The sequence below is a fragment of the Emys orbicularis genome, chromosome 19, assembly GCF_028017835.1.
Source record: "Emys orbicularis isolate rEmyOrb1 chromosome 19, rEmyOrb1.hap1, whole genome shotgun sequence".
Taxonomy (NCBI): Eukaryota; Metazoa; Chordata; order Testudines; family Emydidae; genus Emys; species Emys orbicularis.
The window spans coordinates 9,474,384-9,497,876 of NC_088701.1; the positions used below are offsets into that span (position 1 = coordinate 9,474,384).

Sequence of the window (23,493 nt, forward strand, 5' to 3'; positions counted from 1 at the left end):
CAACACCCAGCCCTCTGCCCTTAACCCCCCACCCAGCGGGCTGAGCAGGCTGGCGGCGTAAGATCAGCATTTTAATTTAATTTTAAATGAAGCTTCTTAAACATTTTGAAAACCTTGTTTACTTTACATACAACAATAGTTTAGTTATATAATATACACGTAGAGAGAGACCCCTTCTAAAAAACGTTAACATGTATGACCGGCACGCGAAACCTTAAATTAAAGTGAATAAATGAAGACTCGGCACACCACTTCTGAGAGGTTGCCGACCCCTGGCCTAGAATATCGCGGAAAGTAATAATGGACCTTTATTAATAGGAGTAATTTGGAAAAGCCGCAGTAAATGTATTTGTTTCAGAAAAAAATGCTGGAATGCTATAAACATTCAACTAGTTAGGCCTGGAATGTTTTTTTATAACCAGACAGTTTGGTGCAACTACAGGGCTGTCCCTAGGGGGCAGGGCAAGTGGGGCAGCTGCCCAGGATGCAAAGCTGGGGAAGGAGGGGGGAAATGGTAGGGGATAGAACCCTGCAGCGGACCTGATATTGCCAACCGTACTTCTGCGCTGCTGGTGGTGGCAGTGCTGCCGTCTGAACTGGGCAGCCGGAGAGTGCTGGATGTTGGCTGGGCATCCCGCTCTGAAGGCAATGCTGCTGCCAGGAGCAGCAGCGCAGAAGTAAGGTGACAGTACTATGCCTGCTGCAAGGCTCTACTCCCTAGTGTGTTTCTCCTCTTTTTTTCATCCCCGCCCCATCCCCCAGCTTTGCACCTGGGCATCTGCCTCCCTTGCCCTGCCCAAAACTCTTCAAGATCATTTAATGTAATAATGGGAGGGGAGCAGGAGGAGGAGAGTGTGTGTTGCAAACCTCAATGTATGCAAAATCATGAACTGTGCAAAGTAAGCTAATTTAAAACAAAATTGCGGTGGAAGCCTAATATTGTGGAATCCGCAATATCGCAAATGAAGTCGGACCTTACTCATTATAAAATGACCTAGTAACTTGGCCATTCTCCAGTCTGCAGTATTGGATTCCTTTTACAGGCTGTGAGTCAGCACTTTCGGGTGAGTCATGTTTTTTAGTCATGTGCCCTTATTGTAGGGACTGATGAGAGGAACAAAGACTCAGTGGAGGAGAAACTCAGTCTGAAGCCAGAAGACAGTATACGTCCTGTTTCCTGAGGCTAGTGGTGCACTTACTGATTAGAGTGAGGATTGTTTGTTTCACTTACACTGACTTTTCTTTCTGGAAACATCTGAGTTGCTGCTAATGGCTTATAATCTTAGTTCTTCAGATAAATTAGAAATGTGAAATGAACACTGTCAAATAAATCTTCAGTTTTTATTTTACACTCCATTCAACACCTTTTCGAGCTTGACATTTTACTTTGGATAAAATTTTCAAAGCGCTTAAGTGATGTAATGGCCTGTCTCATTGACACTTAAATCACTTTTGAAAATGGAACGTAGGTGCCTAAGTCACTTACGCACTTTTTGAAAATTTTATCCTCTCCTCACCACCAGTAGGTAAATGGCTTGTTGATGTTGCCTCTGTTTGCTTGGATTTAAAATGGATGGAATCTGGTTAAATTGAAATGTATTTTGGAAAAAAAAAATTAGGCTTGACCATTTCAGATGACCTGCCCCATTTTTGCTGTAAGGTTATGTGATGAATACCCTAAAAATGCCCAGGTTGTATGGGTATTGGCACAGAAGAGAACCTACTACACGTACATTTGTGTGCCTGTGGTTGGGATGTTAAGTTCCCAGAAGTCATGGTGGGCTTGGTCCCATGCTTCTGGCACACCTCAGCATCCATCTGAAAACAGAGGAGGATCCATTTTCTGCCTGAATAACCTCTTATATTAAATTGTTTTAGACACAGGGTGCCTCAGTTAGCTCATTTAAGCGAATATGCAGGTCATTTTAATTGCTGGATTACAAATAGCCCAAATAAAGTAGTGGGAAAAGAAACATTTTTTGTTTTTTGTTTTTTGTTGTTGTTTTTTTGGACTGTGACAAATAAGGGGACACCTGGAGGCAGCTTGTTCAGAATGCAGACTAATACATGTGTCTTATTTTAAAAATATTACACTTCCACATGTGCTACCCAGGAGCCACAGCTTTTTTCTGGAGCATGCCTTATTCACACACTCTTTTTGAAACCACTTGGTTTTCCAGCTTCATGCTGTTAATGGAAGCATCTTGAAACATCTGACTAGCATAATTGCTCTAACATAGAATCCTAGAATATCAGGGTTGGAAGGGACCTCGGGAGGTCATCTAGTCCAATCCCCTGCTCAGAGCAGGACCAATCCCCAACTAAATCATCCCAGCCAGGGCTTTGTCAAGCCTGACCTTAAAAACCTCTAAGGAAGGAGATTCCACCACCTCCCTAGGTAACCCATTGCAGTGCTTCACCACTCTCCTAGTGAAATTTTTTCCCCTAATATCCAACCTAAACCTCCCCCACTGCAACTTGAGATGATGCAACATGATGTTGTTGCAGTATATCCTACCCCTAGCATCTTGAATGTTTTGTTCTGCGTGTCTAGGAAATGCAGCTCAGAGCTCGCCCACCTGCTTAACATCTTGTTCGCCTTTTACTTTCACAAGACTGTCGTGTCCTGGTGCTCTCTCCTTACCTGTGATTGTTCGTTCAGAGTGAGTGTGAGTGTGTGTATAAGTGTGTGTGTTGGTAAAGCTTCCTCTGACTTCTTTTTTAGGGGTCCTGTTTGACTGTCTTTGTCCTCTCCTCTTCTCCCTCTATACCCTATCTCACTGGGTGAGGTCATCCACTCTCACTGCATCGACTACAGTTTCTGTGCTGAACTTGCAAATCTATCTTTCTGTTCCTGGCCCATCTCTTGATCCAGGCTGTCACCTCTGCCTTTATTTTAAAGGTATCCAGGATAACTGGAGTGCACAACACAGAAGTGGTACCTTCTTTGATACCTTCCTAGTTTATACCAACACTCTCTTGGGCATGGCTTCTCTCTTACAGAAACTTTCTCCAGCATGTCATTCTGGGGCTGACCTTTTTAATTTGGCAGGACTATGTAGCAGCAACGTTAAACTGACCATTTACAACTGACTGCTCGATCTCCCTCTCTTCCAACTGTCATGTTTGTACTTCTTGTTTCACTAGTTTTTCCTTTCTAATTCCTGAGAATTCACATCTGCTGTCAGCTTAAACTTGATATGGCTAAAGCTCTCCCCCACTACTGAACACATCACCATCCATCCTGTCTCAAACCCATAACCTGTGGGGTCCTATCTCATCCAGATCATCCAGGCAATATTCACATTCTGCTGCTGCTTTCACAATTTTTTTAAGACCCTCTTGTCCATACTCCTATCCAGGCTCCTGTTATCTCCCACAACTTATCTGGCTTCCTTGATAGCTGCTGCTCCATGCCTCTCCTTTAAACACAGAGCTTCTGAGATCACCTGGATCCATCATTCTGACCATGTCGGCCTCCTTACCTCGAATCCTTTGTTTTGCTCCCCGTTCTCCACCACATCAAATTCAAGCCTTCAAAGCCCTTCACAGCTATTCATCCTCACTCATTTGACTGTCTCTTGTCAAACTCCGAAGGATGACAGCCTTAGAACCCCATTTGCGCGTTTGTCCCATAACCACCTCTGTTTTTTCCTCTCCATAGCTCCCCTTATGTGTGGATCACCGGTAGCTTTTTTTCAGTATAGCCTATCAGCACCCTCTCCTGACCAGTCTGATGCATTGCAGCCACATTGTTTTCTGCATCTGCACTCAGAGCAGAGGTCCCTCCAGAGCATTTCATGGCAGGCTGGAAAAACAGAGAGTCCAAAGTCTTTCTGTTCTGCAAGGGTGAGTTTGAAAGACTGTTTGTTTTAAGATGAAAACAGAAGCCAAAATAATTCAGTCTTTTTCCTCTGAAAGGAAAGCCTAGCACATCTTTAGCAAACAGAACTTAAACATCAGAGGGGTAGCCGTGTTAGCCTGGATCTGTAAAAAGCGACAAATAGTCTTGTGGCACCTTATAGACTAACAGACGTATAAACAGGTTAGCCTTTTTGTCTGAAGAGTAAATTGTAGTAAAACAGTCTATTGTGAAGCTCTCTTCAGGCTGACTACAATCCCACCATGAACAAATATGAAAGAAACATAATCTCTCTTCCTTGGAGCAAGTCTTTCCAGGCTGGGTATACTCACCATGTGAACAAATCAAAGAAAAACAAACTTAGTTTCTTCACTAACTTTTGCCTACTGGTGTGGCACAAACTTTCCCAGAGGCCCACCGCACAGGATGATCTATTTACTCCCAGCAATAGTAGCAGCTGCCTTCCTGTTTCAGTATTTGCTCCAGCCTGTGTTGCTTGAAGGGTAACAGGCCCTAGCTGACTCTGAATCTTTTCATTGATCCGTGTCTTCCCATCTTGAAGCCTCCTGGCTTCCTTCCTTGGTCATGCCCTGAACTGTAGTGGTCCCCTTAGGGATAGTATATTCTATCACAGCAATATTTCCCTTAATTACACTTTTATCTGTTTAAGTTTTTAAAGTAGTTTTGAAATTGTCTTGTTGTAATAGTAAGGCAGTTGTCTCGTCTCTTATTTTCCATGTTGGCACCAAAAAATAAAAAAAAAAATCCCCTGTCAGGGGAGAAACTTTAAACATTAAATTGTTAATTAACATTTTACTAGGCAGCATTTTATGGGTGCAAAAAGTCACATTAGTGACTGTTAAACTGTTTAGTAATGTGCTTTTGCTCCTGGCATTATGGGTGAAAAATTAAGCTAGTAAAATGGTCTTGTTAATGCATAGTAAAATCTTAATTTATACTTACCCTTCTGCAGCTATTATTGGGAAAGGCTGCTCTCTTTTGAGCACCTGTAGATTTACCAAATACAAATCTTACCAGGTTCTTAAGATTTTTTTGTTCCCTCCCAAGGCACCTCTATCCCATTTTGCTCCAGGGAAAGACTTGTGTCCTTTCCATGAGACAGGCGGTAGTTCTGAGGGGTTTCTGGTCAACTGCTAGAGACAAGACAGATGAGCTACTCATCTCATCTGAGACTCCACAATATTCAGATTACATCAAGTGGCAAATCAGTTCTGTGACTTTTGGCTTCTCCTTGTGAGACAGTTCCATCATATTAACCAAGAATGTTTGTATTTGGTAAAATCTTAGCTGAACAGCTTGTCAGTTTTCATCCTGTTTGTTATGTATATGGAAAAGGTGTGTGTAGAACAGAGCCCTCTCTGGCTCTGTTGAAATGGCAGGAGAGTCCAAGCAAGACATCCAAGAAAGCATGTTTAGTGCAAAACCCTCTAAACGTTCGAGCTAAACTTTTAAAGTGGAGATGCTATAGGTTGTCCCCTTCCCATGCCTAGTAACAAGGTTTCAATGCAGCAGGTACTATTTGCCTTGATAATCACAGTTACAGTATCTCATGAATGCTTTCAGGATTTAGTGAGCACCAGGCTTCTCTGGATAACTTAAATCTGTTATATGAAGTTGGACCATCTTCTTCAGCAGAGACTTAAGTAGGATTTGTGAATGGCTGGCCCAGAGAGAGTGAAATAAATGACTTGGGTGCTAGGGAAAGACATGGAAATAATCCTTACCTCAGCTGTTTTACACTGAAAATTTATATTCCTCTTTGAGTGATGTCCCTGTAGGTGTTCCACTTTAGGTGTTCGAGCTCGTAATCTTGCGCCGCTTCAGGCAGGTATCTGGCACGGTGCGACCAACCCCTCCTCAGTTCCTCCTCTTCCGCCATTGACTCAGTTCGGAACAGCTAGCAGCCCTTTCAGCTTATTCTGAGTAGGATAGGTTTATCATTCGTGTGCTCCTTCATGTTTTGGCCACCATTCCAGAGGACATGCTTCCATTCTGATGACGCTTGTTTAAAAAAAAAAAAAAGCGTTAATTAAATTTGTGACTGAACTCCTTGTGGGAGACTTGTATGTCCTCTGCTCTGTTTTACCTGCATTCTGCCATATATTTCATGTTCTAGAAGTCTCAGATATTGACCCAGCACACGTTGTTAATTTTAAGAACACTTTTGCTGCACATTTCACAAAATGCAAAGAAGGTATCGATGTGAGATTTCTAACGATAGCTACAGCACTCGACCCAAGGTTTAAGAATCTCAAGTGCCTTCTAAAATCTGAGCGGGACGAGGTGTGTAGCATGCTTTCAGAAGCCTCAAAACAGCAACGCTGAAGCAGAAACTACAGAACCCGAATTACCAAAAAAGAAAATCAACCTTCTGCTGGTGGCATCTGACTCAGATAATGAAAATGAACATGTCGGTCTGCACTGCTTTGAATTGTTATCAAGCAGAACCTGTCATCAGCATGGACGCATGTCCCCTGGAATGGTGGTTGAAGCATGAAGGGACATATGAATCTTTAGCTCATCTGGCACGGAAATAACTTGTGACGCCAGCTATAACAGTGCCATGAGTATGCTTGTTCTCACTTTCAGGCGACATTGGCAGCATTATCTCCTGCAAATGTAAACAAACTTGTTTGCCTGAGCGATTGGCTGAACATGAATGAAGTAGGACTGAGCGGACTTGTAGTTCTAAAATTTTACATTGTTTTATTTTTGAGTGCACTTTTTTGTACATAATTCTACATTTGTAAGTTCAACTTTCATGATAATGAGATTGCACTACAGTACTTGTATTGGGTGAATTGAAAAATACTATTTTTTACAGTGCAAATATTTGTAATCAAAAATCTAAAGTGAACACTGTACACTTCGTATTGTGTTGTAATTGAAATCAATATATTTGAAAATGTAGAAAACATCCAAAAATATGTAAATAAATGGTATTTTATTATTGTTTAGCAGTGTGATTAGTCGTGATTAATTTTTTAATCGCTTGACAGTCCTATTTTAAACTAGTTAGCTTTATTCTTTTGTCTCCGTCCTCTCCCCCCCCCCCCATAAAAATTGTTTCTCTTCATAGGATTGCAGGTTTCCGTTCAACTGTCACTGTAGAGTAGTCGTTTTTCTCCCCCCTGACCTCCCTTTACAGGGAGAAAATGCTCCCTGAGGGGCATGCCTGCCTCCTCAGGGTTCAAACACTGCCTTACTTACAGACTTTCAATACCAGTTTCAGACAGACACTCTGTGTGTCTGCTGTCTTGGTGAGACAGGTATACCGCAGAAGTGCTTGCACTGCCACAACCTCAAAGCCCACACCAGGAAGGCGAGAGACCTTCAACTTAAACTCTTCCTCATGGAGAAGTCTCTCCGCCCTGCTTCTGAGCCCGAGGTACACACACTTCATGGCCAGAGATCTCCAACAACAGCCTCTGACAGGGCCTTTCTTCCATGGTCCAGGCTCCCAACCAACTGCCAAGAAGGCAGCAAAAAAAAAAAAAAAAAAAAAGTACAACGACCCTGACTCATGAGTTGGCCAATAAAAGGCGCTCCTCCAACGGGCAAACAGCTTCAGTACCAACTGCACCAGGTCCTCCCATCACTGAAATAGCAGGATGATCTGGCACTGTTGGTGCCAAGAAAACAAAAGATGCCAAGCGGCCGAGCTCTGACACAGGCAGCAAGGAGAAACTGAAACCCCATACTACAGTACTGGCGGAGCTGATCAAACACCCAGTACCGAGAGTCTCAGCACTTCCGCAGATGATGGCACCACCTAGTACAGGCACCACACACCTGGGGCCGCATAACGGCACCGACAAGAAGATTGCAACATCTGGTACGGATTCCTATGATGCCAGTGGTACCAATGCCATTGACACCTTGCTGCTAGGGTCTGCCATTCTCGGTACCAACAGTACCTCAGGAACACTCAATACCAAGTCAACCCACCTCTCCATGTCTTTCCGGTCTGCCATTTTCGAGCGATGATGATGATGTTCTACACTCTCCACAGCATTCCTCTCCTGTGAGTGCTCCCATCAAATCAGTTCCTGCGCACAAGGGCTACCTGGTTGACCCGAAGTACCACCCCTGGTGTGGGCACCCCTGGATGCCACCTATACCCTTCTTTCCACAGTGGCCGTTTTGGAGTCCAGGAACGGCTTACCCGCTATAGCAGCAACAATACAGACCTATTGGCCCACCCAGAGAGAGAGCACATTCACCCTTATCGACGGCACAGGGACCATCTGAACCTACAGAATGGGGCTGAAGAGGAGGAGGAATTCTCTGACCAGGACACCGCACCTGAGGCTCACTTCTCCTCATCTTCGCCTGATGACACTATCCTGTCCCCGCCTCCCAACACATGAGATGATTTCAAGCAATTCCAAGACCTCTGTAAGAGAGTTGTGAGTTCACTGGATATTTCGCTCGAAGAAGTCCAGGAAGCATGGCATCATAGACATACTGCACACACCTACTTCCTCCAAAATCTCTCTTCCTATGAATGATGTGATTATGGTACCAGTGAAGTTAATCTCTCAGACCCCAGCAAGAGGTCTAATTAAAAAAATACTACATGATTGCGAAGGGAACTGAATTTCTCTTCTTGCGGTCAATGAGCAGGGCAGACGACAGCTACCCCCAGGAACATGCCATATGAAAAGAATTGGAAGAGGCTCAATCTCTTTGGCCGCAAAGCATACTCCTTGGTGACCTTACACTTGAGAATAGCTAACTAAGAAGTGTTACTAGCTAAGTACGATCATAATAATTATGCAAAATTCTCTTGAATTTATTGATTTTATTCTGGAAGAGAGAGAGCAATTCAGATCATTTGTATCAGAAGGACAACTCATAACCAGGATAGCATTACAGGCTGCTCTGGATTTGGCAGATACAGCAGCGAGGTCCATAGCCACCAATGTGATTATGAGAACAGCTTCCTGGCTCCATCTTTCTGGGTTCCCTGAACCAGTACAGTTGATGGTCAAAGACCTGCCATTTGAAGGACCCAAATTCTTTGCGGCCAAAACAGGCGAGTCGCTACATACTCTCAAGGGCGGCATTACGATCCCTGGGTATTTACACACCTAGAACCAAATGAAGACAAGGAAATTATCAGGCCCCTCGAAGATTCCACCCCCTCCTTATGCACAGTGCCACAGATATTATGACCACCAGGGGCAGAAACAGAAAACATTGAGGGGAGGACTATCTACTCCCTCAAATACTACATCCCAACCATCGGCCTCCAGACAACAAATTTGAGGCCTTGGTGGAGGGCCTGTGAACCCTGCATCTTTCAATGCTGGAACCATCTACAATCTTCAAACTTTTTGGAGATCGCTTAATAGAATCATAGAATATCAGGGTTGGAAGGGACCTCAGGAGGTCATCTAGTCTAACCCCCTGCTCAAAGCAGGACCAATCCCCAACTAAATCATCCCAGCCAGGGCTTTGTCAAGCCTGACCTTAAAAACCTCTAAGGAGATTCCACCACCTCCCTAGGTGACCCATTCCCAGTGCTTCACCACCCTCCTAGTGAAAAAGTTTTTCCTAATATCCAACCTAAACCTCTCCCACTGCAACTTGAGACCATTACTCCTTGTTCTGTCATCTGGTACCACTGAGAACAGTCTAGATCCATCCTCTTTGGAACCCCCTTTCAGGTAGTTGAAAGCAGCTATCAAATCCCCCCTCATTCTTCTCTTCTGCAGACTAAGCAATCCCAGTTCCCTCAGCCTCTCCTCATAAGTCATGTGCTCCAGCCTCCTAATCATTTTTGTTGCCCTCCGCTGGACTCTTTCCAATTTTTCCACATCCTCCTTGTAGTGTGGGGCCCAAAACTGGACACAGTACTCCAGATGAGGCCTCACCAATGTTGAATAGAGGGGAATGATCACATCCCTTGATCTGATGGCAATGCCCCTACTTATACAGCCCAAAATGCTGTCAGCCTTCGTAGCAACAAGGGCACACTGTTGACTCATATCCAGCTTCTCATCCACTGTAACCCCTAGGTCCTTTTAGGCAGAACTGATGCCTAGCCATTCGGGCCCTAGTCTGTAGCAGTGCATGGGATTCTTCCGTCCTAAGTGCAGGACTCTGCACTTGTCCTTGTTGAACCTCATCAGGTTTCTTTTGGCCCAATCCTCTAATTTGTCTAGGTCCCTCTGTATCCTATCCCTACCCTCCAGCGTATCTACCACTCCTCCCTGTTTAGTGTTATCTGCTTCCTTCCATTCTACCCAATCTGGAAAACTATTACATCAGACAGATGGGTATTAGAAATTATCCAGAGTGTTACTCCATCCCCATTACCTCCAGATTCCCCTACCCACTCTCCCTCCCCGTCCCTCTTTAGGGGCCCCTCTCATGAACATTTACTGCAACAAGATGTAGCCACCTCTTACACCTAGGAGCAGTAGAACCCATCCCAACAGAATATAGAAATAAGGGATTCTCTTCATACCACTTTCTCATGCAGGAAAAAAACCCAGGAAGGTGGCGACCCATCCTTGCCTACGGTGACTCAACAAGTTTGTGAAGAGACAGCGATTCAAAATGGTCACACCAGGTACCATAATTCCAGTGCTAGAAAGGGGGGATTGGTTCTCAGCCCTCGACCTCCAGGACGTGTATTTTCATATAGCCATCCATCCCTCACATTGGAAGGTTCTCCAATTTGCAGTAGCGCAGGAACCTTTCCAATACAAGGTCCTACCCTATCCACTTCCCCTTGGGTATTTTCAAATGTCTTAGCTGTTGTAGCTGCCTACCTCCGCAGAAAAAGGAATCATGATACACCTCTACCCCAATATAACGCTGTGCTCGGGAGCCAAAAAATCTTACTGCGTTATAGGTGAAACCGCGTTATATCGAACTTGCTTTGATCCACCGGAGTGCGCAGCCCTGCCCTCCCGGAGCGCTGCTTTACCATGTTATATCCAAATTTGTGTTATATTGGGTCGCGTTATATCGGGGTAGAGGTGTATTTCCGTAGTTGGATGACTGGCTGCTGAAACTGCCAACACTGCAAGCAGCATTAGAGTCCACCGAACAGACAGTAACTCTATTTACTAGGTTAGGCCTTCAAATAAATATAAAAAAATCAACTCTGACACCAGTACAAGAACTAGAGTTTATTGGGTTCTATCTCAAGTCTCCCTAGGCGACGACCTATCTACCAAGAAAATGATTTCTGATTTTAACCAACCTGATCTCCACAACGTGAAACAGTCCATAAGTATCTGCCAGAACTTGACTGCAATTTCTAGGCCACAGGGCTGCCACGACCTTCGTCGTCAGACATGCAAGGTTACACATGCGGTGTCTACAAACTTGGCTCCAGACAAACTGTCCCACACAAGCACAATATAAACAAGCACATCACAATGTTGAACAAATAAGACTCCCTTATTTATCCACGGTGTCTGCAGGGGGGTGCCCTTTGTACAGAATCGGCCAACGCTCACTATCACCACAGATGCATCCATCCGGGGTTGGGGTGCATACTAAACTCACGTTCTGTCCAGGGCCGGTGGAATCCAATCTTCATATAAATCTTTTAGCGCTATGAGCTGTTCGAAACACCTGCTCCCATTTCTTACCGATTGTCAAAGGCAAGACCGTATAGACCAGTGGTCTCCAACCTTTTTATGCACAAGATCACTTGACCTGTTTGCCACATGAGGCAACAAAGTGCCTGTGACTCTGCTCCTTCCAGAATCATAGCCTGGGCTCGCTTGCAGATGCATTTCTCCTCCCCTGGACGGAACATCTGCTGTAGGCATTCCCACCGTTCCCACTCATGCACAAGGTCCTGCTCAAGATCTGCAGGGACAAGGCGGTGGTCATACTGGTGGCATTGGCATGGCCTCACCAACACTGGTACACCACACTCCTGGAGCTGTTGGTGGACGCCTCATCGCACTGACCCTGGTCCCGGACCTGATCACCCAAGACCACGGTTGCCTTCATTACCCCAACCTCCAGTCCCTTCAGCACATGGCTTCATGGCTAAACCCCATGGAACTCGTGCTCAGAGCCTGTTAGGGAGGTCTTGTTTGGTAGCAGAAGCCCTCCACCAGGGCCACCTACCTGGTCAAGTGGAAAAGGTTTGCAATCTGGTGCCCTCAGGGCCGCACACCTCAGCTGCAGGTGCCCATATCTCTCATCCTGGACTATCTATTGCACTTAAAACAGCAAGGTCTGGTGGCATCGTCCATCAAGGTGCACTTGGCAACCATTTCTGCCTTCCAGCCAGGAGCAGCTGGGTGTTCCGTTTTTGCCAACCCCATTGTTGGACATTTCCTGAGAGGTCTGGAAAGGCTGTACCCTCAGGTTAGACAACCGGTCCTGGTGTGGGACCTCTGCCTGGTCCTTTCACACACACACCTCCTCCCCCCACGTTGGAGCCCCTGATGCTTTGCTCGCTGCTATACCTATCATAGAAGGTGGTCTTCCTAGTCGCCATTACTTCGGCAAGGAGGGTATCGGAGCTTCAAGCCCTCACCTCCGACCCTCCCTACACTGTTTTCTTTAAGGACAAGGTGCAACTCAGGCCTCATCCAGCATTTCTTCCAAAGGTGGTGTCCCAGTTCCGTTCCAACCAGGACATTTTTCTTTTACCCTAAGCCTCACTCAAGTAGCTGAGAACAGAGGCTTCGCTCACTGGACATTTGAGCGCTGGCCTTTTTACATTGACCGCAAAAAGCTGTTCCGTAAATCGAACCAGCTGTTCGTGGCGGTAGCAGACCGGATGAAAGGACTCCCGATCTCGTTGCAGAGGATTTAGTCATAGATCGTGTCATGCATCCGAACATGCTACAACTTAGCCAAAGTTCCAGCCCTGGCACTAATGGTGCATTCCACAACGGCACAGGCCTCCTCAGCGGTGTTCCTGGCCTAGGTCCCAATTCAAGAAATCTGCAGGGCAGTGACGTGGTCCTCGGTTCACATGTTTTCCTCTCATTATGCTATCACCCAGCATGCCAGAGATGATTCAGCATTCGGCAAAGCGGCGTTTCAGTCAGAGATTCCGTAACTCCAACCCCACCTCCTGGGTAGGGCTTGGGAGTCACCTAATTGGAATCGACATGAGAAAGCACTCGAAAGAAAAAATGGTTACTCACCTTCTCGTAACTGTTGTTTTTTGAGATGTTGCTCATGTCCATTCCAAATCCTCTGTTGGAGTAGCCAGCAAAAAGGAACTGAAGAGGCCATGGAGGCGCCACTCCTAGGGGCTCTATAGCTGACCTGACAAGTGCTGCTAGGGGAAAAACTTTCCAATGACTGTGCATGCGGAGCACACACACCTAATTGGAATGGACATGAGCAACATATCTCGAAGAACAAAAGTTATGAGAAGGTGAGTAACCATGTTTCTTTGGTTTTTTGGGTTTTTTTGGCTAGGTAGCAGAAAGCCCTTGACTAGGGCCACTTACCTGGTCAAGTGAAAATGCTTTACTTACTGTGCCGCCGAGTGTGGCTTCCCTCCTCTGCAAGTGTCCTTACAGTCCATCCTGGACTACCTCCTTTATGTGAAGCATTAAGGTCTGTCGCTAGCCTCTATCAAGGTGCATTTGACAGCGATATCGGTATTCCATCCTCCAATCCAGGGTTGGACAGTCTTTGCCAAGGGTATGACAGATTCAGTGAAGGTCTGGAGAAGCTCTACCCGCAGGTTAGTTTAAATCGCCATGGGATTTAAACCTGGTCTTGTCCAAGCTCACTGGGCCTCTGTTCGAGCCATTGGCAAAATGCTCTCCTCTGCTACTCTCTTTGAAAGTCACCTTCCTGGTAGCAATTACTTTGCTAGAAAGAGTCTAGGTGCTTTAGGTGCTAACATCGGAGCTTCCCTATATTGTATTCTTTAAGGACAAGGTCTGATTGCGCCCCCGCTCAGCCTCTTTCCCCAAGGTGGTGTCTTTTTTACAACCAGAACATCTTCCTACAAGTCTTCTGCCCTAAATCGCATAATACAGAAGAAGAGTGGCATCTGCATTCTCTGGATATTAGAAGTGCCTTGGCCTTTTATATAGACAGGAGAAGACCTTTCTGCAAATCCACATGGCTTTTTGTGAAAGGCCTCCCAGTAACGGTCCAAACAGTCTAGCCATGGATCATGGCCCATATCCGGGTCTGCTATGAGCAGGTGGTGGTGTCTGGCGCAGGCATCATGAAGGCCCACTCAACAAGGGCTCAAGCATCTTCAGCTGCGTTTCTGGCACATATACCAATACAGGACATCTGCAAGGCAGTGACATGGTCCTCGGTCCACACATTCGAATCCCACTATGCGATCACCCAACAGGCAAAAGATGATGCTAGTTTCAGGAGGGCTGTGCTGCAGTGGACACGACCTTAAACTCCTAACCCACCTCCAGGACTTCTGCTTGTGTGTCTCCCAGAATGGAATCGACATGCGCAAGCACTCGAAGAAGAAAGGACGGTTACTTACCTTTCGTAACTGTTGTTCTTCGAGCTGTTGCTCGTGTCCATTCCATGACCTGCCCACCTGTCCCGCCATAGGAGTTCACAGCAAAAAGGAACTGAAACGGTGCAGGGCCGGTGGCGCCACTTATATCGGTGTATAAGTGCTGGCCTCCAGGAGTTGCCAGAGCTGGCCCTACAGATACCACTAGGGGGAAAAAATCTCTGGCAACAGTGCACACGGAATGTGCGCTCCCGGAATGGACATGAGCAACACATCTCGAAGAACAACAGTTACGAAAGGTAGGTAATGTTCTTATTTCTGTGGAGGATTCACAGGACATCTCGGTGTGCATAAATCATCTTTTTTTGCAGGGCGCCCCCTGGCTATCTGTGCCAGGCAATTAGAAGCAGATAGCCACTGTACCTGCACTGGTTATTTCAAGAAAAAATAGCAAATAAAATGTGCCCCCACAATATTGTGAACTGCATACTTACGAGAGGTTCCTTCCCTGCATCATGCTCACCCATGCTGGACTGCTGTGACTGGCTGAACTGCTCTGGGGTTACAAATAGCTCCTGGCTCTCTGGGACAATGGATCCCTTATTTGCCTGTCTCTCTTCCTTGTGCAACAACAGTGTTGCCTATGTTGTCCCATGACTCTGACTTATCCAAGGTATTCGCACAGCTGTTGGGGGTGGTTGTGTGGTCGCTGCCAAATATAGCATGCAGCTCCTTGTAAAAGCGGCATGTTTGTGGCGCTGCACCAGAGCAACTGCTTGCCTTCTTTGTCTTCTACTATGCCTGCCGCAGCTCCTTGGCTTTCACACGGCACTGCTGCAGGTCCTCTGGTAGCCATTCTGCACTATGCCCCAAGAGATCTGCTCATAGATGTTCACATTTCTATGGCTGGAGCTGAAATGTGTCTGGACAGCCCCTTCTCCCCACAAACCCAGGAGATCCACCACCTCCTGTGTAATCCAGGCAGGCGCGCATTTGGAGTGTGGAACTGGCATGCTTAGCTGGGCAGGCAAGCTCTCCACACCAAGCAAACAGGAAATGGAAATTCAAAATTAGTGGTCCTTTAATAGGGGAGGGGCTTTTTCCATTATACCTGACCACTGGGCAGAGGAGTTGAAGACTGTGACCAGAGTGGTCACAATGGAGCATTGTGAGACACCTCCTGGAGGCCAGTTAAGTTGATGTAAGGAATGCATTGTCTATACTGCTGTTACGTCGACCTAACTACATTGACTTAATCACTACACCTCTCACGGAGGTGGAGCTAAGTTAACGTAGCAGGCGGGATAAGTTAGCGGGAGGGATCTTGCAGTGTAGATACTGACATTATTAAGATGACGAAAGGCAGCTTATGTCGACCTAACTCTGTAGCGTAGACCAGAGCTAAAACTCACACCAGTATCAACTTCCTAGACTCCACGATCAGCTGAAGATAACTATATACAAGAAACTCACAGATCACTACACTTACCTTCACAGATCCAGTAACCACCCCAAACACCCCAAAAATGTTATCTACAGCCAGGCACTCAGCTACCATAGAATGTTTCTTGGAGAAAGTCTGGGATACACACCGTAACACACTTAAAACCATGTTCACCAAACAAGTACACTCCACCAGAGAAGTAGATCACATCCTGGAATGGGCTGCCCAATTACCCTAAAAGGACTTGCTTCAGTACGGGGTTGGGGGACGACGACACTGCACTTCCCTACTTGTCACTACCACCCCACACTGCAGTCTGTAGGGGGTATCATTAAACAACATACTTGATGTGGACCACATCTTGAAATAAATCTTTCCTAAATCCCCTCTTCTGGCCTTCATACAACCCCCCAGCTTCTTCAAGCAAATCAAAAGCAAGCTACCCTCAGAACAGGACGCACCAACTCAAAGTGGCACCAGACCCTGTCGTAACAGATGCAAAACCTGTAGACATACCTCCGCTACTACAATGATCAGTACCCCTCACAACACACCTTTCAAGATCCATGGGTCCTACACATGCTTATCACGTGGTGTACCTCATCCAGTGCACTAAATGCCCCAGTATCTATGTGGGTGAAACAAACTAATCATCACTACATTCTCAAATGAACTCGCACAGAAAAATGATAAAACAAAAACGCCTGTGGGTGAACACTTTTCATAAAATGGTCACTCCATATCTGATATCTTAGTCCTTTTTCTCAAAGGAAACCTGCATAATAGCTCCCAAGCTTGTCTTTTGATAGTTAAATTCATAACTTTGTTAGACCCTAAAAATCATTGATTTAATAAAGACACTGGATTTATGGCTCATTACAACAATTTGTAACCCACTCACCTGCCTTTATCCTATGGCTGCAAAGTTTTTAACTGTCCATTTCACCTTCAGTGGTCTCTTGCAATGTGTGTTAACTCTTTTATGCTTGTCTGTTCTACCTTGCATTTAGTTGTGACATTGAGTTCCTTTCCCAGAACTGAAGAAGAGCTCTGTGAGACAAAAGCTTGTCTCTTTCACCAACGGAAGTCGGTCCAATAAAAGATACTGCCTCACCCACCCTGTCGTTACTGTCATCCGTGGTCAGGGATGAAAGTAATATGGAACACTTACTCCAGGCCTTGAGCGGAAGGGGCGGGACTGGAGGTTCACCTCCCCCAGCCAGCCCATCTGCACTGCCTTGCCTGCACGCACCACCTGGGGCTCCGGCCGCCACCGCAGTAGCACTTTAAGGACCCTCAGGAGCAATTTAATGCTTTGCTGCGGCAGCGCTTTAACGTTGACTGTGTACGGGCTTCTTACCGGTATGCCGTACTGGCCTACTTTCACCCCTGTCCGTGGCCTGGTGTTGGATGAGGTGCTTGACTGCATGTAGAAGAGACCCAATAGCATGGTCAGCTGACACTTTGTTGTAACATCTTGCTATAGCTGGATTTTGATCTAGCATGAGTGGCTCAGGGAAGAGATGCCAACACTGCTTTGTGCATCTGAGAGATGTGGCGGTATAGGCTGGTGTTGCTTTCCAAGGTTCTAGAGGGTAGGAGAGGCGCTCTAGGAACAGGTCAGTACTTCTAGTCCAACAGATTAAGCACATAACTGGTTGGGATGTAATACAGTTGTTTAAGACCAATGCTTTCTCTGTCAGCTTCCTTTGGTGTTACATGAAAGCAGTTTTGGTGAATAATGAGAGAAACTTACATTTTGAGAGACTCATATTTTGATGAGATAAAAGTAGTCTGATATCAATATCTGCTCTAATAAATATTTCTGTACGTCTCGTCTCAAGTTTGAACTATCAGTGTTTCTCAATGTTAAACTATAAGAATTAGCAAAGAAGACACACCGAAGCAGATTCCAATGATTAGTCACTGCTGAATAATATGATTGAAACACTTCCTAGAAATTGTTAGCTATGAGTCTCATATGGTTTGCCTAAATTAGGAAAAGTTTGAGTTCTATTTGGGTTAGCTGACATGTTAGCTACTTCCTACCTAACCATGACATTTTCAGTATAACTTGTTGAGATATAAAGGTGTTAATCAGCATCTACACTTCAGTAAACATTGTGGTTGGTTGCAGTAAACATTGTGGTTGGTTGCGGTTAAGTAATGTGTTAGCTAACCCTGACCCAACACAGCCTCGTCTCAGAAATTAGAAGAACTCTTATAGTGAGGGGCTTAAATCTGATAATTAAGGTTCTTGCTCTTCATAGAAAATGAAAGGCTTTAAGTGGCAAAGGCAATGAAACGTTAACTGTCGCAGCTAACAATGCCATGCTAATTTGGTTCTCATTTGTGATACCAGGGAGGAGGCGATTCTTCCCTACACAGCATTAATAAGACTACTCCTATTGAGGTATTCTATTCCTTTCTGGGCTCCTTGTTGAAAAAACTTACTCTAACATGGGCAAATACAAAAATAAGATATATCCTGTAAGGAGACAGAAGAAAATGGCTAGGTGCGAAAAGAGGGGAACTAGAGTCAACTGACTTACCCGGGATATCCTTTTCAGCCTTGGGATCTAGGAATATGTCCAATCATTTGGCTAATACATGCTACTGAACAACAGAAGGCTTTTACTGAACTATCCTGCGAAGGTTGCAGGCTGTTGGAAGTATATCCAGTATTCTCAGTAAATTTGAAGTATGCAGTGATTTCCTGGTTTGTACTTAAGCAATATGTAGTTACTAATGAAAACTGTCAGTTTTAACTGACCTGCAGTTAATTCTGTTGCATTTGTCTTACAGAGTGCCTGGTGAGGAATGCGATGGGATCAATAGCATGTCTGTGGAGAGCGGCCCTGGGACAAGCTTGAGAAATTTACCAGTAATGGGGGATGGACTAGAAACTACACAAATGTCTACAACACAGGCACAGACCCAACCCCAACAAGGCAATATTGTAGGCACTAACCCCCCTCCACCAGAGACCTCCAACCCTAACAAGCCCAAACGACAGACCAACCAACTGCAGTATCTACTCAAAGTGGTGCTCAAGACACTATGGAAACACCAGTTTGCGTGGCCTTTCCATCATCCTGTGGACGCTGTCAAGCTAAACCTCCCTGTAAGTACAGATTGAGAAATCTGCTGCTGCTTCTTCTCAGATTACACATTACATGTCTGTGACAGGTTCCCCCCACTTTGGGGTGCTGCCTGGAACTGGGGTACCACTGAGTCCACCTGACCCTCCAGCCTGGGCTCCATTTACACTGTATTGGTAAGGCAAGCCAGCCAAGCCCTCCCTTGGGCTTCAGACTGCACTTGACCAGCACACATACAGGTAGGGACACACCCAGCTTCAGCTGTACACACAGATGCTGAGATCAACTGTGTATGGGAAGGCACAGCTAAGGAATTGCTCAGTACTCAAGTGCACACCCCCCTCAACCACACAATTGTACCGTCTTGCGCGGCACAGAGAACTGTACAGTGTAAGCTCATGAAATTCGCCCCCTCGCTCAATGTGGAGAGGGATATACACAGCTTTTTGCCCCAAATTATGATTTCCCCACACACTGGTTTTAGACAAAACAAGTTTATTAACTACAAAAGATAGATTTTAAGTGATTATAAGGGCTAGCAAACCGTTCAAAGCAGATTACCTAGCAAATAAAACAAACACACAATCTAAGCTTGATAAACCAAAGAAACTGGTTATAAATAGCAAATTCTCACCCAAAATGTTGTTTTAGGCAGATTGCCGAGATTCTTGAAGGTAAGTTGCACTTGCTTGCAGCTTAAAACTCCAGATATTCCTTTCACTGGCCAGACACTCTCTAGCCTGGGCTCAGCCCTTTTCCCCTAGTCCAGTCTTGTTCTCAGGTGTTTCCAGTAGTCCTCTTCCTTGGACAGGGAGTCAAAGAAGAACGAAGCACAATGATGTCACTCCCCTGCCTTAAATAGCTTTTGCATATGGCAGGAATCCTTTGTCTACCAGTTTGATCCTCAAACCCGGTCAGTGGAAAAACACTAGTATTATTATGGAGTTCAGTACCAGGTGACTTGGTCACAGGTCCCTGCAGCCATAACCCAGAGTCTGTTTGCATCGTCCCCTGGAAGGCTTCTCGGTGGGTGATCAGCATTTTCTAAGACCTATTGTTCTTCCCAGTGAGACATCTAAACTGATTGCATTCTGCCTAGTGGGCATTCCCCAGGTGTAAACACATTTGTAATTGATGCATAGACAGTATTCCTAACTTTAGATACCAAAATGATACATGCATACAAATAGGATAATCCTATTCACTGAATCATAACCTTTCCAATGATCTCTCACATGTCTTACCTTGTATAAAATACATTATAGGTATGCCATAATCATATCCTATATAACAATATCTCTATGAAGTATATGGGGCGTAATGCCACAATGTCTATGAAGAATATGAAGTCCTTTGTATCATGGGTATTTTCTCCCTCCTACTGAAATCACCGAATCAGTGGTTTTTGGAGATGGACACCGGGAGGGGTATACTCTCAATGATCCAGCCAGTCTTCGCATTTTGTGGAGGGGAGGGTATTTATAATTAGGAATAATATCCCTTCTGGTTTATAGACAGAAAATGCATTAGGAATAAATATTTTGAGTTGTTTAATATGTTAGGATACTATTCCCTCCTGTCCCCCAGTCCAGACTAGTTAATTCATCTCTCTGGCTGTAAAGCAGCAGGAATCATTAAGAAGATGAGCCAAGGTATTTGCCACCTTGGACTTCACTCTTCCCTGCCACTCAGAATACTGTTCTGTGTTCTGTGTAGTCAATTGCTTCATCTGTGCTATTTTGTATTAGTTAGCATAGACCTTGATGGAAGCTAAAATACTCATGGCCTTAGTGGAGTGCCTTGGTACTCATACAGCCTACAGGCTGCCTGCAGCTAGGTTTGTTGTGGCCTCCAGTGCTGTTCAGTAATATTCAGTAATTTTATAAGGGAAGATTTTTAAATGTAAACATACTTAATTGGCTTACAGACATTTTGAAGCCTCTTGTGCCTCCATGGTCACTCCTTAACTGTCTGCCAGAGTCCTGTGGCTCACATAACCTCTTCACAGGCAGGGAGGGACAAAGGGTTGTAAAATATGCCATCTGCCTATACTAAAAGACCACAGAATGGTTGGGGAAGCCATTGAGAGCTCTTCTGGAGAGAGCGCCCTGTGAATATAGCAGTAGAAATATATTACCGACCACCTGACCAAGATGGTGATTGTGAAATGCTCAGGGAGATTAGAGAGGCTGTAAAAAATAGAAATCTCAATAATAATGCAGGATTTCAACTATCCCCATATTAATGGATCCATGTCACCTAAGGATGGTATGCGAAGATAAAGTTTCTAGACACCATTCAATAACTCCTCCTTGGAACAGCTAGTCCTAGAACCCACAAGGGGAAAGGCAGTTCTTGATTTAGTCCTAAGCAGAGCACAGGATCTGTTCCAAGAGGTGAATATAGCTGAATCGCTTGGTAATTGCAACCATAATATAATTAAATTTACCATCCCGGGGGGGGGGGGGGGAAGAGGACAGCAAAGAAGCCCCACCATAGTAGCATTTAACTTCAGGAAGGTGAACTATACATAAATTAGGAAGCTAGTTAAATGGAAATTAAAAGGCACAGTCAAAAGTGAAATGCCTGCAAGCTGCATGGAATTTTTTTTTAATCACCATAATAATGGCTCACATTAAATGTATACCCCAAATTAAAAACATTGTAAAAGGACCAAAAAAGTGCCACCATGGCTAAACAACAAAGTAAAAGAAGCGGTGAGAGGCAAAAAGGCATCCTTTAAAAAGTGAAAGTTAAGTCTTACTGAGGAAAATGGAAAGGAGCATAAATTGTGGGAAGTCAAGTGTAAAAATATAATAGGCAGGCCAAAAAAGAATTTGAAGACCAACTAACCAAAGTCTTAAAAACAAACAGCAATTTTTTTTTAAGTACATCCATTAGAAGCAGGAAGCTTGCCAAACAATCAGTGGGTTTGCCGGACGATCAACATGCTAACGGGGCATTCAAAAAAGATTAGGCCATTGTGGAGAAACTAAACAAAACTTTGCATCAGTCTTTGCAGAGGATGTGAGGGAGTTTCTCATAACTGAGCCACTCTTCTTAGGTGACAGATCTGAGGAACTGTCACAGATAGAGTTGTCAGTAGAGGAGATTTTTGAACAAATTGATAAATGAAACTAATAAGTCACCAGGACCAGATGGTATTCACCCAAGAGTTCTGAAGGAATTCAAATATGAAATTGCAAAACTACCCTATCATTTAGATCAGCTTCTGTACCAGATGCCTGGAGGATAAATTGTGACACCAATTTTTAAAAAAAGCTCCAGAGGTGATCCTAGCAATTATAGGCCAATAAGCCTAACTTTCAGTAGCAGGCAAATTGAATGAAACTATAGCAAAAAACAGAATTATCAGACGTATAGATGAACACAATTTGTTGGGGAAGAGTCAACACTGCTTTTGTAAAGGGAAATCATGCCTCACCAACCTATTAGATTCTTTGAGGGAGGAGACAAGCAGGTGACAAGGATAATCCAGTGGATATAGTGTACTTAGACTTTCAGAAAGCCTTTGACATGGTCCCTGAGCAAAGTAAGCCGTCATGGGATAAGAGGAAAGGTCCTTTCATGGATCAAGGACTGGTTAAAAGTCAGGAAACAAAGGGTAGGAATAAATGGTCACTTTTCAGAATGGAGAGAGGTAAATAGTGGTATCCTCCAGGAAACGGTACTGAGAACAGTGCTGTTCATCATATTCATAAATGTTCTGGAAAAACGGGTGAACAGTGAGTTGGCAAAATTTGCAGACAATACAAAATTACTCAAGATAGTTAAGTGCAAAACAGACTGTGAAGAGTTAGAAGGGGATCTCAGAAAACTGGGTGACTAGGCAAGAAAATGGTTGATAAATTGCAAAATAATGCACATTGGAAAACACAATCCCAACTATACACACAAAATGATAGGTTCTAAATTAGCTGTTACCGCTCTGGAAAGAGATCTTGGAGTCGTGTAGAGTTCTCTGAAAATGCCGCTCAATATGCATCCGCAGTCAAAGCTAACAATGTTAGGAACCATTAAGAAAGCGATAGATAAGACAGAAAATATCATTATGTCACTATATAAATCCATGGTGCATCCACACCTTGAATACTGCATGTGAGTTGGTTGCCCCATCTCAAAAAAGATGCTTAGTATTGGAAAAGGTACAGAAAAGGACAACAAAAATGATTAAGGTTATGGAAGAGCTTCCATGTGAGGAGAGATTAAAAAGACTGAGACTTTTCAGCTTGGAAAAGAGATTACTAAGGGGGGATATGAGAGAAGTTTATAAAATCATGAATAGTGTGGAGAAAGGGAATATGGAAGTGTTGTTTATTCCTTTACTTAACACAAGAGCCAGGGGGCACCCAATGAAATTAACAGGCAGGAGGTTTAAAACAAACAAAAATAAGTACTTCTTCACACAGCGCACAGTCAACCTTAGGATAAAACGGGCCCAGAGAGCACAGCTGCTGCTGGCATCCCAAAACTGCCCAAGCCCATATGCCGCTAGCTCGTTGACTTCAGAAGGCACTGTTTCAGCCGTCATGGAGTGCCATGATAGGAAGAAATAAAGCTATCATCCCTAAATCTTTTTAGGAGAGGATTGCAGAGTACCATC

At 44.6% G+C, this 23,493-nt stretch overlaps 1 pseudogene; it reads left to right on the forward strand.

Moving 5' to 3' along the window:
• The window catches only part of LOC135892053 (bromodomain-containing protein 4-like), a 146,521-nt pseudogene that overhangs the window by 14,408 nt on the left and 108,620 nt on the right, over window positions 1-23,493 (forward strand).